Here is a 14,756-nt window from a genome sequence, read left to right as displayed (position 1 = left end):
TGCCCTAAAAGAGCTCCTGAAGGAAGCACTAAACATGGAAAGGAACAACCGGTACCAGCCACTGCAAAAACATGCCAAATTGTAAAGACCATCGAGGCTAGGAAGAAACAATAGCAACTAACGAGCAAAATAACCAACTAACATCATAATGACAGGATCAGATTCACACATAACAATATTAACGTTAAATGTAAATGGGCTAAATGCTCCAATCAAAAGACACAGACTGGCAAACTGGATAAGGAGTCAGGACCCATCAGTGTGCTGTATTCAGGAAACCCATCTCACGTGCAGAGACACACATAGACTCAAAATAAAGGGATGGAGGAAGATCTATCAAGCAACTGGAAAACAAAAAAAGGCAGGGGTTGCAATCCTAGTCTCTGATAAAATAGACTTTAAACCAACAAAGATCAAAAGAGACAAAGAAGGCCATTACATAATGGTAAAGGGATCAATTCAACAAGAAGAGCTAACTATCCTAAATATATATGCACCCAACACAGGAGCACCCAGATTCATAAAGCAAGTCCTCAGTGACCTACAAAGGGACTTAAACTCCCACACAATAATAATGGGAGATTTTAACACCCCACTGTCAACATTAGACAGATCAACGAGACAGAAAGTTAACAAGGATATCCAGGAATTGAACTCAGCTCTACATAAAGTGGACCTAATAGACATCTACAGAACTCTCCACCCCAAGTCAACAGAATATACATTTTTTTCAGCACCACACCACACCTATTCCAAAATTGACCACATAGTTGGAAGTAAAGCTCTCCTCAGCAAATGTAAAAGAACAGAAATTATAACAAACTGTCTCTCAGACCACAGTGCAATCAAACTAGAACTCAGGATTAAGAAATTCCCTCAAAACCGCTCAACTACATGGAAACTGAACAACCTGCTCCTGAATGACTATTGGGTACATAATGAAATGAAGGCAGAAATAAAGATGTTCTTTGAAACCAACGAGAACAAAGATACAACACACCAGAATCTCTGGGACACATTCAAAGCAGTGTGTAGAGGGAAATTTATAGCACTAAATGCCCACAAGAGAAAGCAGGAAAGATCCAAAATTGACACCCTAACATCACAATTAAAAGAACTAGAAAAGCAAGAGCAAACACATTCAAAAGCTAGCAGAAGGCTAGAAATAACTAAAATCAGAGCAGAACTGAAGGAAATAGAGACACAAAAAACCCTTCAAAAAATTAATGAATCCAGGAGCTGGTTTTTTGAAAAGATCAACAAAATCGATGGACCGCTAGCAAGACTAATAAAGAAGAAAAGAGAGAAGAATCAAATAGATGCAATAAAAAACGAAAAAGGGGATATCACCACCGATCCCACAGAAATACAATCTACCATCAGAGAATACTACAAACACCTCTATGCAAATAAACTAGAAAATCTAGAAGAAATGGATAAATTCCTTGACAAATACACCCTCCCAAGACTAAACCAGGAAGAAGTTGAATCTCTGAATAGACCAATAACAGGTTCTGAAATTGTGGCAATAATCAATAGCTTACCAACCAAAAAGAGTCCAGGACCTGACGGATTCACAGCTGAATTCTACCAGAGGTACAAGGAGGAACTGGTACCATTCCTTCTGAAACTATTCCAATCGATAGAAAAAGAGGGAATCCTCCCTAACACATTTTATGAAGCCAGCATCGTCCTGATACCAAAACCTGGCAGAGACATAACCAAAAAAGAGAATTTCAGACCAATATCCTTGATGAACATTGATGCAAAAATCCTCAATAAAATACTGGCAAACCGAATCCAGCAGCACATCAAAAACCTTATACACCATGATCAAGTGGGCTTCATCCCTGGGATGCAAGGCTGGTTCAACATACGCAAATCAATAAATGTAACCCAGCATATAAACAGAACCAAAGACAAAAACCACATGATTATCTCAATAGATGCAGAAAAGGCCTTTGACAAAATTCAACAACCCTTCATGCTAAAAACTCTCAATAAATTAGGTATTGATGGGACGTATCTCAAGATAATAAGAGCTATCTATGACAAACCCACAGCCAATATCATACTGAATGGGCAAAAACTGGAAGCATTCCCTCTGAAAACTGGCACAAGACAGGGATGCCCTCTCTCACCACTCCTATTCAACATAGTGCTGGAAGTTCTGGCCAGAGCAATCAGGCAGGAGAAGGAAATAAAGGGTATTCAACTAGGAAAAGAGGAAGTCAAATTGTCCCTGTTTGCAGATGACATGATTGTATATCTAGAAAACCCCATTGTCTCAGCCCAAAATCTCCTTAAGCTGATTAGCAACTTCAGCAAAGTCTCAGGATACAAAATTAATGTACAAAAATCACAAGCATTCTTGTACACCAATCACAGACAAACAGAGAGCCAAATCATGAGTGAACTCCCATTCACAATTGCTTCAAAGAGAATAAAATACCTAGGAATCCAACTTACAAGGGATGTGAAGGACCTCTTCAAGGAGAACTAAAAACCACTGCTCAATGAAATAAAAGAGGATACAAACAAATGGAAGAACATTCCATGCTCATGGGTTGGAAGAATCAATATCGTGAAAATGGCCATACTGCCCAAGGTCATTTATAGATTCAATGCCATCCCCATCAAGCTACCAATGACTTTCTTCATAGAATTGGAAAAAACTACTTTAAAGTTCATATGGAACCAAAAAAGAGCCCGCATCACCAAGTCAATCCTAAGCCAAAAGAACAAAGCTGGAGGCATCACGCTACCTGACTTTAAACTATACTACAAGGCTACAGTAACCAAAACAGCATGGTACTGGTACCACAACAGAGACATAGATCAATGGAACAGAACAGAGCCCTCAGAAATGACGCCGCATAGCTACAACTATCTGATCTTTGACAAACCTGACAAAAACAAGAAATGGGGAAAGGATTCCCTATTTAATAAATGGTGCTGGGAAAACTGGCTAGCCATATGTAGAAAGCTGAAACTGGATCCCTTCCTTACACCTTATACAAAAATTAATTCAAGATGGATTAAAGACTTATATGTTAGACCTAAAACCATTAAAATCCTACAAGAAAACCTAGGCAATACCATTCAGGACATAGGCGTGGGCAAGGACTTCATGTCTAAAACACCAAAAGCAATGGCAACAAAAGCAAAAATCGACAAATGGGATCTCATTAAACTAAAGAGCTTCTGCACAGCAAAAGAAACTATCATCAGAGTGAACAGGCAACCTACAGAATGGGAGAAAATTTTTGCAACCTACTCATCTGACAAAGGGCTAATATCCAGAATCTACAATGAACTCAAACAAATTTACAAGAAAAAAAACAAACAACCCCATCAAAAAGTGGGCAGAGGACATGAACAGACACTTCTCAAAAGAAGACATTTATGCAGCCAAAAAACACATGAAGAAATGCTCATCATCACTGGCCATCAGAGAAATGCAAATCAAAACCACAATGAGATACCATCTCACACCAGTTAGAATGGCCATCATTAAAAAATCAGGAAACAATAGGTGCTGGAGAGGATGTGGAGAAATAGGAACACTTTTACACTGTTGGTGGGACTGTAAACTAGTTCAACCATTGTGGAAGTCAGTGTGGCGATTCCTCAGGGATCTCGAACTAGAAATACCATTTGACCCAGCCATCCCATTACTGGGTATATACCCAAAGGACTATAAATCATGCTGCTATAAAGACACATGCACACGTATGTTTATTGCAGCACTATTCACAATAGCAAAGAGTTGGAACCAACCCAAATGTCCAACAACGATAGACTGGATTAAGAAAATGTGGCACATATACACCATGGAATACTATGCAGCCATAAAAAATGATGAGTTCGTGTCCTTTGTAGGGACATGGATGAAACTGGAAAACATCATTCTCAGTAAACTATCGCAAGGACAAAAAACCAAACACCGCATGTTCTCACTCATAGGTGGGAATTGAACAATGAGAACTCATGGACACAGGAAGGGGAACATCACACTCCGGGGACTGTTGTGGGGTGGGGGGAGGGGGGAGGGACAGCATTAGGAGATACACCTAATGCTAAATGACGAGTTAATGGGTGCAGGAAATCAACATGGCACATGGATACATATGTAACAAACCTGCACATTGTGCACATGTACCCTAAAACCCTAAAGTATAATAAAATAAAAAAAAAAATAAATAAAAAAAAAAAACAACCAACCAACCAAAAAAAAAAAAAGAATCCAAACTGCCCCTCAAAAAGATCTTGGCCTGGCAGGGTGTGGTGGCTCACACCTGTAATCCCAGCACTTTGGGAGGCCAAGGAGGGCGCATCACAAGGTCAGGAGTTTGAGACCAGCCTGGCCAATATGGTGAAACCCCGTCTCTACTAAAAATACAAAAATTAGCCGGGCGTGGTGGCTGGTGCCTGTAGTCCCAGTTACTCAGGAGGCTGAGGCAGGAGAATTGCTTGAACATGGGATGTGCAGGTTGCAGTGAGCCAAGATTGCTGCACTGCAGCCTGGGCGACAGAGTGAGACTCTGTCTCAAAAAAAAAAAAAAAAAAAAAAAAAAAGATCTTGGCCTGAAATGCTCTATGGGCTGCCTTATCTAAATTCCACTACTGACCTTCCTACATTTGAAACAAAAGATCAGTTTCTAAAAATATATATATTTGGTCTGTCTTCCACCCTTTCCTCCCTCAGGACTCAAATCCTCCTAGCGCAAACTCCACCCCTCGAATTCCCAATTCACCAACACCAGCCCAGAGATCACGTCCTTATCAAATGTTGGAAAGAAGGAAAGCTTGAACCAACCTGGGAAGGACCTTATCTAATACTCCTAACCACTGAGACAGCAACCCGAATGGCCGAAAAAGGGTGGACCCACCACATTGGGGTAAAAGAGGCCGCAACCCTTGCAAAGTCATGGACCATCATTCTGGGATCAATGCCCTCCAAACTAATATTCAAAAAGGTTTAATCTGTCTTTTTATTCTTCCTTTAGCTACCCAAGGATACCTTATCATCAATGTAACCCGATCACCCTCCCCCCAAACAATTACATTCGATGCTTGTCTTGTCATACCCTGCGGAAACCTCCACAGTCAAAGACAGCTAGCTTCTTCAGAAAAGTACCTCTGCCCCCCATCCCCAGAAAAACCAGCACCACTCCCGACCCTTGCAATCGACAACCACAAGCCTTCCAGGGGTTATGTTATAGTTGGGGAGATGTTACCAGACCACGAAATATCAGGGCTGGACCTCCTCAGAGGGGTGCACCGCCTAAAACCCTACCTCCACTTCACCAAAGGAACCACCCCCTCAAATTGCCAAAACCACCAGTGCAACCCAGTACTTCTCTCTATTCCTATCCCCACCTCCACTGACCCTATCCCCCACTTTAGAGCACCTTTATGGCCCAGGAGTAGATGTCACTGCAAAAGACCCTACAGGCATCTTTGAAATGAGGTTTGCTCCTCCTCCTCCATCTCCCCCCATTACTCGCTTCCCAAAACCACAAAAATCAAACCATTTCTCGCTTCATGCCTACAGACAAAACCAAAGTAGCTATAGGAGAAGTTAAGGATTTACAGCAAACCTTAGTCATAGAAACCGGTTATCAAGATGTAAATGCCTAGCTGGAATTGATTAAATATTCCATTCGCACCCTAAATAAAACCGATTGTTACGCTTGTGCAACAGACAGGCCAGAAACCCAAACTGTTCCCCTCCCACTCGGATGGGCCAATACATCAGGCAAAGACTGTATGGTAGCTCTCTTCCAGCACCCCACAGCCTGGGGAAACATGTCATGTGCCATTCACTCACTATTTTCCCCAAAGGTCAGGAGCCGTATGGGACAGCCCCCAAGGGCCATTCAACTTCCAGCTCTCGATGCCAATTTTACCTCGTGTCTCTCACAACAAGGGGAAAATATGACATTCCTTGGAAACCTGATGGGATGTAGTGGGCCCAAACCTTTTCAAAAGCTAACCAATCAGTCAGCCCTAGTCCATCCCTGAGAGGATGTATGGTGGTATTGTGGGGGACCAATATTTGGTACACTGCCAAGTGACTGGAGTGGCACTTGTGCTCTGATCCAATTGGCCTTGCCTTTCACCATGGCATTTCATCAGGAAGCAGGTAACCAGAAGAAAAAAAGAAGCCCCAATAAATGGGTCCTTCGACCCTCAAGTTTACATAGATGGCATCAGGGTCCTGTGGAGGGTACCAAACGAATTCAAAGCTCAAAACCAAATAGCCACCGGGTTCGAGTCTATCTTATTCTGGTGGTCCACTGTAAACAAAAATGTAGACTGGATAAATCACATATACTACAATCAGCAGCAATTCATCAATTATATCAAAGATGCCATAAAAGGAATTGCTGAAATTAGGCCCCACCAGCCAGATGGTCTGGGAAAACAGAATAACCCTTGACATGGTGTTGGCCAAAAAAGGCAAAGTCTATGTCATGATCACGGTCCAGTGTTCTACTTTTATTCCTAATAATACAGCCCCTGACGGGACAATCATAAAGGCCTTACAAGGCCTTACCACCCTAGCAAATGAATTAGCCAAAAACTTTGGAATAGACAACCCCTTTACAGGCCTAATGGAAAGGTGGTTTGGAAAATGGAAGGGACTCATGACCTCAATCTTTACCTCCCTTGCAGTTGTTACAGGTGTACTCATCCTTGTCAGTTGTTGTATCATACCTTGTATTCATGGGTTAACCTAAAGGCTCATAAAAGCAGCTCTCACAAAAACCTCCCCAACCTCTCCCCCTCCGTACTCAGATAAGCTCTTGCACCTTGATAATCAAGAAGAACAACAAAGCCAGATCCTGTTGAAGAAATTTGAAGATGAAGAACTATAAGACAGAAGAGGGGAAATTGTTGGGACAACTGAGTTCCTCTTCAAAGACTCAACTTCCTGGTCATAAGTTGTAAACAATCCTACCCCCGCTTCTGTTAAGCCTAACGGTTTCTTCTTTACCCACCCTGCCCCTTCACAAATCTCACATTTACCCTATTTGGAAAAGTTTAAGCCTTAGCCAGTTGGGATCAGCTTAGATTGTGCAATCCAACCCCAGCCAATAGGGAAAAGACACAGAAACAGGAACTGTGTTAGGGTAAAAACCCCTTCCTTCCTTTGTTCGGTGTGCTCTTGCATTTGTAACAGGTGCAAGCAGCACCCTTCTGCAGAAGTAAAAGTGCCTTGCTGAGAAAATTTCTGTCTAAGTGTGGGTTTCTTTTGGCTACACCAAGCACTTGTTTCCAACACAGATATTGGAGGTTCACACCCTTAAGTAACCTTAAGACTTGAAAAAAAACAACATGACTCCTAGTTAGGAAAAAGACAAGGATTCCTGCTCTACAAGAATACTTCTAGTTTTCTGCTGGAAATTATTGCTCCACATAATAACTTATCTAAAAATACAAAATGAAATAACGTAATTAAATTTACATTTCTGATTCCCCATCCCCAAATTAGCTTTACTTGTTTAGCTCTTGCATGAGCTAAAATATTGCTCAAATCCGTATTTTTTCTGAAATTACCTTTCTATGGTCAACTAACTCTAAAACAAAGGAGCCAGCACTGGGAGGGAAATTAACATTGTGACCATTGTGACACAAAATAACAGTGATTTTTAAATACCCTTTTCCTCTGAATTTAAGTCAAATCTTTTTGAAAAAAAAGTCATACTCCTGATTTAATAAGATACAATGTTATAAATGAAGCAAGTAACATATATGCATCAGCATTATCTTCTATAGATCTCATTGGTTTCTCAAGTTCAATCTCTAAGAGAAATAAAAACATTTTCTTACCTTTTTCCCCTTATACACGTGATAAGGAACAGACTTCTCGGTGCTTACTCATGATGTTTGCTGCACCACCAGCCAGTCCTGCTGATTCAGTAAGCTCTGTTTGATCCTAAAGGAAAAACACATGGCTCATTACACTTGCTGAAACAATAAGCCCTCATTTTCTTCATATAAATCTATCATAGCCAGACAAATGAAAGCAATGGGGCTGAAACAGTAAATACAATTATACCTTTGGATTCAAAGACCTGGCTTGCATACAAGGCAGCAACAGAGACATTTTATTGTCTGAAAAGGCCAAAAGTTAAATGTTTCAACAAAGAAGAGTTTTTGCATGTTTATTTTCAATGGATAATGCAAAGTGAAACATCAACAGCAGGCACTTTCTACCCAATGACTTTAATTATGTTAATTCTTAAGTATATAATTTGCCTTATAATAGGCCCTCCAAGAATCCAAAGCTAAGAAAACTGCTGCTTCACAAGAATGTCCTTCTAGTGCGATTTTTTTTTCTATACACACAGAATTCTTGAGTTTCACAAGTTTCCTGTTGTGATTTTTATTGCCAAACTATTTTTTTTCTCCAAATGGAGTCTCTTGATTCCAGTCCTCCTCCAACTGCTTAGAAGCAATGGATCTATTAACCCAGTATTAACCTTCACTATCAGGGGTGTATGCAAAAGACAAAGGCTCTTCAAATATTACTTCCTTCTTGTGAAAATACGACAATATCCATTAAGTTATGGCAGCCCAACTATAACTGCTTAGAGACAATGTAAAATTCTTTAAGGGCCTAATTTAGCCTTGAACAAGATTAGTAGTTGAAGCTAATCAGAATAAAACTAAGACTATGAATATTATATTATCAGTATAAAATATCTAACACATAATCATAGTATTTTCAGAACAGGTAAGTATCTTGGAGATAATTTAATGAACACTACTTAATTTTAAAGATAAACTGAGGCAGCAAGAAAAATTTCCTGACATTACAAATATTCTATTATCAGATGTGAAAATGATGTGCTTAATAAAAAAATAAGAGAATAAGAAAAAGGCCTAAAATTCAAGTTTCCAAGGCCCAATAAAGAATAAAGAATGAAAATCACTGGTAAAAGATTTCCCTGTCTTGAGAACTAGAAAAATATGCACATGCTATGATATACTCTAAATGAGAAGAGCTACTGACACTAAGAAACAGATTTATATCTATTAAATAAAGGACTAAGTCATATCAGAAGTATGAAAGAATAAAAATACAAACCAAGGTCAAAATGAGAATGAAAGTAAAGTAACCACTCCTCTAATACCTAGCCAATTAAAGATTTTCTTAAACAAAATTAACTCTATAGATTCAAGGTCAAATCATATATATAGTTTTTCAATATGTGAGGCAAGTCCAATAATACAACAGATAATTTTATATATCAACTTGACTGAGACATGGGGTACTCAAATTAAATACTATTTCTGGGTATATCTGTGAGGGTGTTTCTGGATGAGCTAATCTCATTTGAATCAGTGTACTGAATAAAACAGATTGCCCTCCCCAATGTGACCAGACATGATCCAATCCATTGAGGACGTGAATAAAATAAGGCTTGAGGAAGAGGGAGTTCTCTCTGATTGGTTGAGCTGGGACATCAATCTTCTGCCCTCAGAATGGGACTTACATCATTGGCCCTCTAGTCTCAGAATGACACCACCAGCTTTCCTGGGTCTCCAGCTTGCAGATGGCAGATTGGGAAACTTCTCAGCCTCCATAAATGCATGAGCCAATTCCTTATAATAAATTTAAACACACACACACACCCCTCCATATACTATTGGTTCTGTTTCTTTGCAGAACCCTGACTAATACAAATAATATTATAGGTTTTTCTACTGGAATTATATTCCAGTCTCAGCTGGCAAAGCCTCAACTCTAGCTAAATCCAACCATCCACCTACTACATACATTCCCCTAAGTAGCTGAAATCTGGCTGGAGGAAAATCACACAAGACCACTAGTGGCTAGTCTCAACTTTACTATTTTATTTTATTATTTTTGAGATGGAGTCTCACTCAATCGCCCAGGCTGGAGTGTAATGGTGCAAATCTTGGCTCACTGCAACCTCCACCTCCCAAGTTCAAGAGGTTCTCGTGCCTCAGCCTCCTGAGTAGCTGGGATTACAGGCATCTGCCATCACGCCCAGCTAATTTTTGTATGTTTAGTAGAGACAGGGTTTCAGTGTGTTACCCAGGCTGGTCTCAAACTCCTGAGCTCAAGAGATCTGCCCGCCTCGGCCTCCCAAAGTGCTGGGATTACAGGCGTGAGGCACTGTGCCCGGCCACATTTACAACTTTACATTTTCCTTAATCTACTTTCAACCTGCACCTCATCCCCTCCTGATATGCTTGGGACCCTTCAATTCAAAGTAGCCTCTATTCAATTCTTCCAGAAAATAAACTTCTAGACCCCTGCAGGATGAAGGGGAAAGTTACTTGGCTACATAGGATTCTGCAAAACTAATCATTCCTTGTATCATATTCCAGCCAATCTACTTTCAGTACCACACCTCACCTAAGCCCTTAGAGATCCTTGGAGTCTCTGTATCACAAATCTCTCTAAGGTGCTGTAGGGCTTCTCAACATATCTCCCTTTGCAGGCAAGCAGCTTATTGCGTCTTCAGTTTGAAGACCTTCACTCTTTCCATTTACTGAAATCTTTCATCCACTGTTATCTCCTCTTCTGTTCTTACTTCTTACCATTTTATGAGGGTTTCAAGACAGAAAGAAAATAAATGGTGTGTGTGAGGAAGGGTCAATAAATCCTCTTTTTTTTTTTTTTTTTTTTTTGAGACAGCGTCTTGCTCTGTCACCAGGCTGGAGTGCAGTGGCACGATCTCGGCTCACTGCAACCTCCACCTCCCGGGTTCAAGCAATTCTCCTGCCTCAGCCTCCTGAGTAGCTGGGACTACAGATGCACACCACCACGCCCGGCTAATTTTTTTGTAGAGACAGGGTTTCACCATGTTGCCCAGGCTGGTCTCAAACTCCTGAACTCAGGCAATCCGCCCACCTCTGCCTCCAAAAATGCTAGGATTACAGACGTGAGCCACCACACCTGGCCTCATCCTGTTTAATTATAAGTCTCCATTCTTACCTTTGAGAAGTGACATATAATAAAATAAAATTATTGCATTCATTCTTAAAAGTAGACTTAAAGTTGCTAATGCCCTAATAAATAAAGAAATAGTTCAGAAAAATAAAGGAAGGGAAAGGGAGACACAGAGAGAGACAGATAAACAATAGGTAGTGAAAAGAAGAATTCTATCACCTCCCATGGAGAATATGCTTCTTAGGTAAAGAGACAAATACTCCAGTACTTTTTACCCAGAATGAGCATTACAGTAATGACTTATTCATTGCCTTTTGACTTTATAGAATCATTTTTTGGAAGGAACAAAAGAAGTTTAGTAAATGGATAGATGGATAGGTACACAACATAAAACAGTACAAATGTCTTAAATACGGTTCAAGATACACGAGAAGAAAACAAAGAATTTCACAGAACTCCTCTAATATTCCACTCAAATGTCATCTCTCAATGTGAAATTAATAATTACAATAATTAATCACATAGTTCTCTGTGTTCTTATAATGTTTATATTTCACATTACATGTAATTTCTCTCTTTACAAAACAACTACACTAAACCATAAGTTCACCCAAGATAGGAAACCCTTTTTATTCATCCTTTTATTCCAAGGCCCCACCACAATTCTTTTCACATAGTAGTATTCAAAATATGTGGAATGATTTAATTATTTAATTAAGTATAGCATCTAACACACTACCATGGCAAGGATTCCAAAGAAGTTCCTAATTTCATCACCCTCATCCCATTTCTACAACTGCCTCATCAGTTCTTGCCTAGAGTGGTTCATATAGTCACCAAACTAGTGTTATTGCCTTCATTTCTCTATAAAATATATCCTTCATAATCTTAACTGAAATAGCTTTCTAAAATCATAAATCATAAATCTGGCCAGGTGCAGTGGCTCACACCTTAATCCCAGCACTTTGGGAGGCCAAGGTGGGTGGCTCACTTGAGGCCAGGAGAGTTCAAAACCAGCCTGGCCAACATGGCGAGGCCCCATCTCTACTAAAAATACAAAAATTAGCCAGGCATAGTGGCTAATTAGCCAGGCACACATGTGCCTGTAGTCCCAGCTATTTGGGAGACTGAGGCAGGAGGACAGCTTGAGCCTGGGAGGTAGAGGTTTCAGTGAGCTGTGATCATGACACTGCACTCCAGCCTGGGCAACAGAGTTAGACCTTGTCTCAAAAAAATAAATAATGTTTTACTTTGAAATATAAAAACTGAAAAGCAAAGGGAATGGGAAAGATAAGGATCTAAAAAGATTATCTCCCTGGGATGTATAACAGAAGACTAAAATTTTAACTGTAATACGAAGGAACGTTAAAGAACTATCATTTAAAATTAAGAAACAAAGATTTTATTTCTTACATAAACTTTTAAGGAAAGGTGACAGGTATAAAGATGATGTTTAAAATATAAAATGCAAGAAATTCATAGGAATCTCTGGTATGAACATGTTTATAACAGAAGAATTATTTTGTGGGGGTGAAAATTTCCAAAATCCTGGCCATAGATTTTAAAAAAGAAAATAAAATGATGATATATTAGAAAATATTATCAGTTAAAGATGTTTCCTATCTTGGCTGTGATTAATACTATTCTCTATAAACAAATTCAGTATCTGACCAGTAATCAAACTCTTAAATTTTATTTCTTAGAGATGGGGTCTCACAGTGTTGACAAGGCTAGACTCAAACTCCTGGGCTCAAGTGATCCTCCGGCCTCAGCCTCCTGAGGCTGGGAGTAACTAGGACTGCAGGTACACACCACTGCACCCAGCTCAGTTAAGAAACTTCTTAACATTTCTGCCAGAAAGTCTGACAAAGTGTTCAAACTCAACAGGTACAAAATCAAAATAACATTCAATCTTCCAAGTCCTCTCTTTCTGTTCCCAATCTTAGTCTGAGCAGGATTCTCAGGTAGGGATGGCAGATTGTATTTTTTTTAAATGGCTGCTACCATATCTCCCATCCCACATGATTTTTTAATGTGATTGTGACATAGCACCTGTGACTCAGGTGTCACAGTCACAGTAAGAAGATAATGTGAGATGGGAGATTTCAACTGAGTGGTGAAATCTATGTCTAAACCTGGGCAGACATTCACAACTACCTCACCTAATGGAGCATAACAAAGGGGGAAACTATGTAACTTCCAAGGCCAAGTCATAAAAGGCAATACAGTTTCTGACCGCTCCTTTTGGGACACTCACTCTTGGAACCCAGTAACCATGCCAGAGAAACCACACGGAAAGCCCACATTTCGGTGATCTGCCCCATGAATCTCTATACATGTGAATGAGCAAGCCTCAAGATGACTCTAGACCAGCCATTGTCTGACTACAATTGCATGAAAACCCTAAGAGAACCACCTGGCCAGGGGCGGTGGCTCACACCTGTAATCCCAGCACTTTGGGAGGCCAAGGTGGGCAGATCACCTGAGATCAGAAGTTCGAGAAGAGCCTGGCCAACATGGTGAAACCCCGTCTCTACTAAAAATACAAAAATTAGCCAGGTGTGGTGGCAGGCACCTGTAGTCCCAGCTACTTGGGAGGCTGGGGCATGAGAATCCCTTGAACCCAGGAGGTGGAGGTTGCAGTAAGCCAAGATCACACCACTGCACTCCAGCCTGGGCGACACAGTGAGACTCTGTCTCAAAAAAAATACACAGAGAGAGAACCACCTAATTAAGTAAGCCCAATCAATCCCCAGACCCATGAGAGATAATTAAATTGTTATTTTAAGCGACTACATTTTGGTGTAATTCAAATGGAACAGCAGGTTAGTAATCTGATCGTCTTCAAACCAATCTCATATAAACATTTTAAAGAAAAGAATAAAAACCTTAATAGGGACAGGAAAAAAAAGAAGACCCACAGATGGTAGCCACTCAATAAAACAAGCTTTGGGTCTCTTAAGAGTACAGTTTAGGAAACAACTAATGTTACTCAGGCAAAAAGCGAGGTGAGAGGGGGTTTTACTCCATCTACAGTAGCTTATCAAAGTTTTCCTCCAACCCACATACACTACTACTAAGTAAAGAGTTCCAGTAAATGGATTTTTTCCGACTCATTAATGTTCCAGTGCCATTTTAGTACTTATATATTGGCACCACAGGAACTTACCTAGCAGCCAGCTCCTTAATGAGTATGTGCATTATCATCCACTTGTCTCATAAACTCAGAAACTTAAGTACCATTCTAGAGGATCTCTCCTTCTCCCAACTCTACATTCAATCAAACATCAAGTCTTATCAATCTTACCTCTTAAATCTTTCAAATCCATCCACTTCTCTCCATTCCCACTGCCATATCCCATAACGCCTCCATCTTTCTGTTGCCTAGATTTTTGCAACAATCCTAGTCTCCCCGCCTCCTGTTTTGTACCCATCTAGCCTATTCTCCACACAAATACAAAACCCAAATCTGATTGTATCATTTCCGTACTTAACACCATTCAATGTCATCCTACTGCCCTTAGGATAAAGTCCGTACTTCCATAACATAGCTGACAATGTTCTGTTCTGTTTGATTTGGTTTCGGCTTACTTCTCTAGTATGACATCTTATTCTCTATTCTCAGATTCTTACTCTATGCAGTAGTCATCTTGATCAACACAAACCCTCAATTCTCAATCTTGCCTATCTCTATTTTCCAAAACACACCTTCATACCAATACATGCTACAACATGAAGGGACCTTGAAAACATTATGCTAAGTGAAGGAAGCCAGTCATAAACAACCACATATTATGTGGCTCTATTAATATGAAATGTC

The 14,756-nt window shown here is 40.1% G+C and overlaps 1 protein-coding gene across 2 annotated transcripts in view; it reads right to left on the bottom strand.

The window, feature by feature from the left end:
- ZFYVE9 (zinc finger FYVE-type containing 9) overlaps window positions 1-14,756 on the bottom strand; it is a 211,203-nt gene that overhangs the window by 133,058 nt on the left and 63,389 nt on the right. For both annotated transcript variants that reach the window (XM_032137658.2, XM_032137659.2), the window contains exon 2: window positions 7,840-7,945. The gene's annotated coding sequence lies outside the window, so the exon portion shown is untranslated. The remainder of the gene's footprint in view (window positions 1-7,839; window positions 7,946-14,756) is intronic.

The sequence above is a fragment of the Hylobates moloch genome, unplaced genomic scaffold, assembly GCF_009828535.3.
Source record: "Hylobates moloch isolate HMO894 unplaced genomic scaffold, HMol_V3 SCAFFOLD_18, whole genome shotgun sequence".
In the NCBI taxonomy this organism is placed as follows: domain Eukaryota; kingdom Metazoa; phylum Chordata; class Mammalia; order Primates; family Hylobatidae; genus Hylobates; species Hylobates moloch.
Note: the sequence above shows the minus strand (reverse complement) of the source record. Positions and strands in the feature narration are given on the sequence as shown.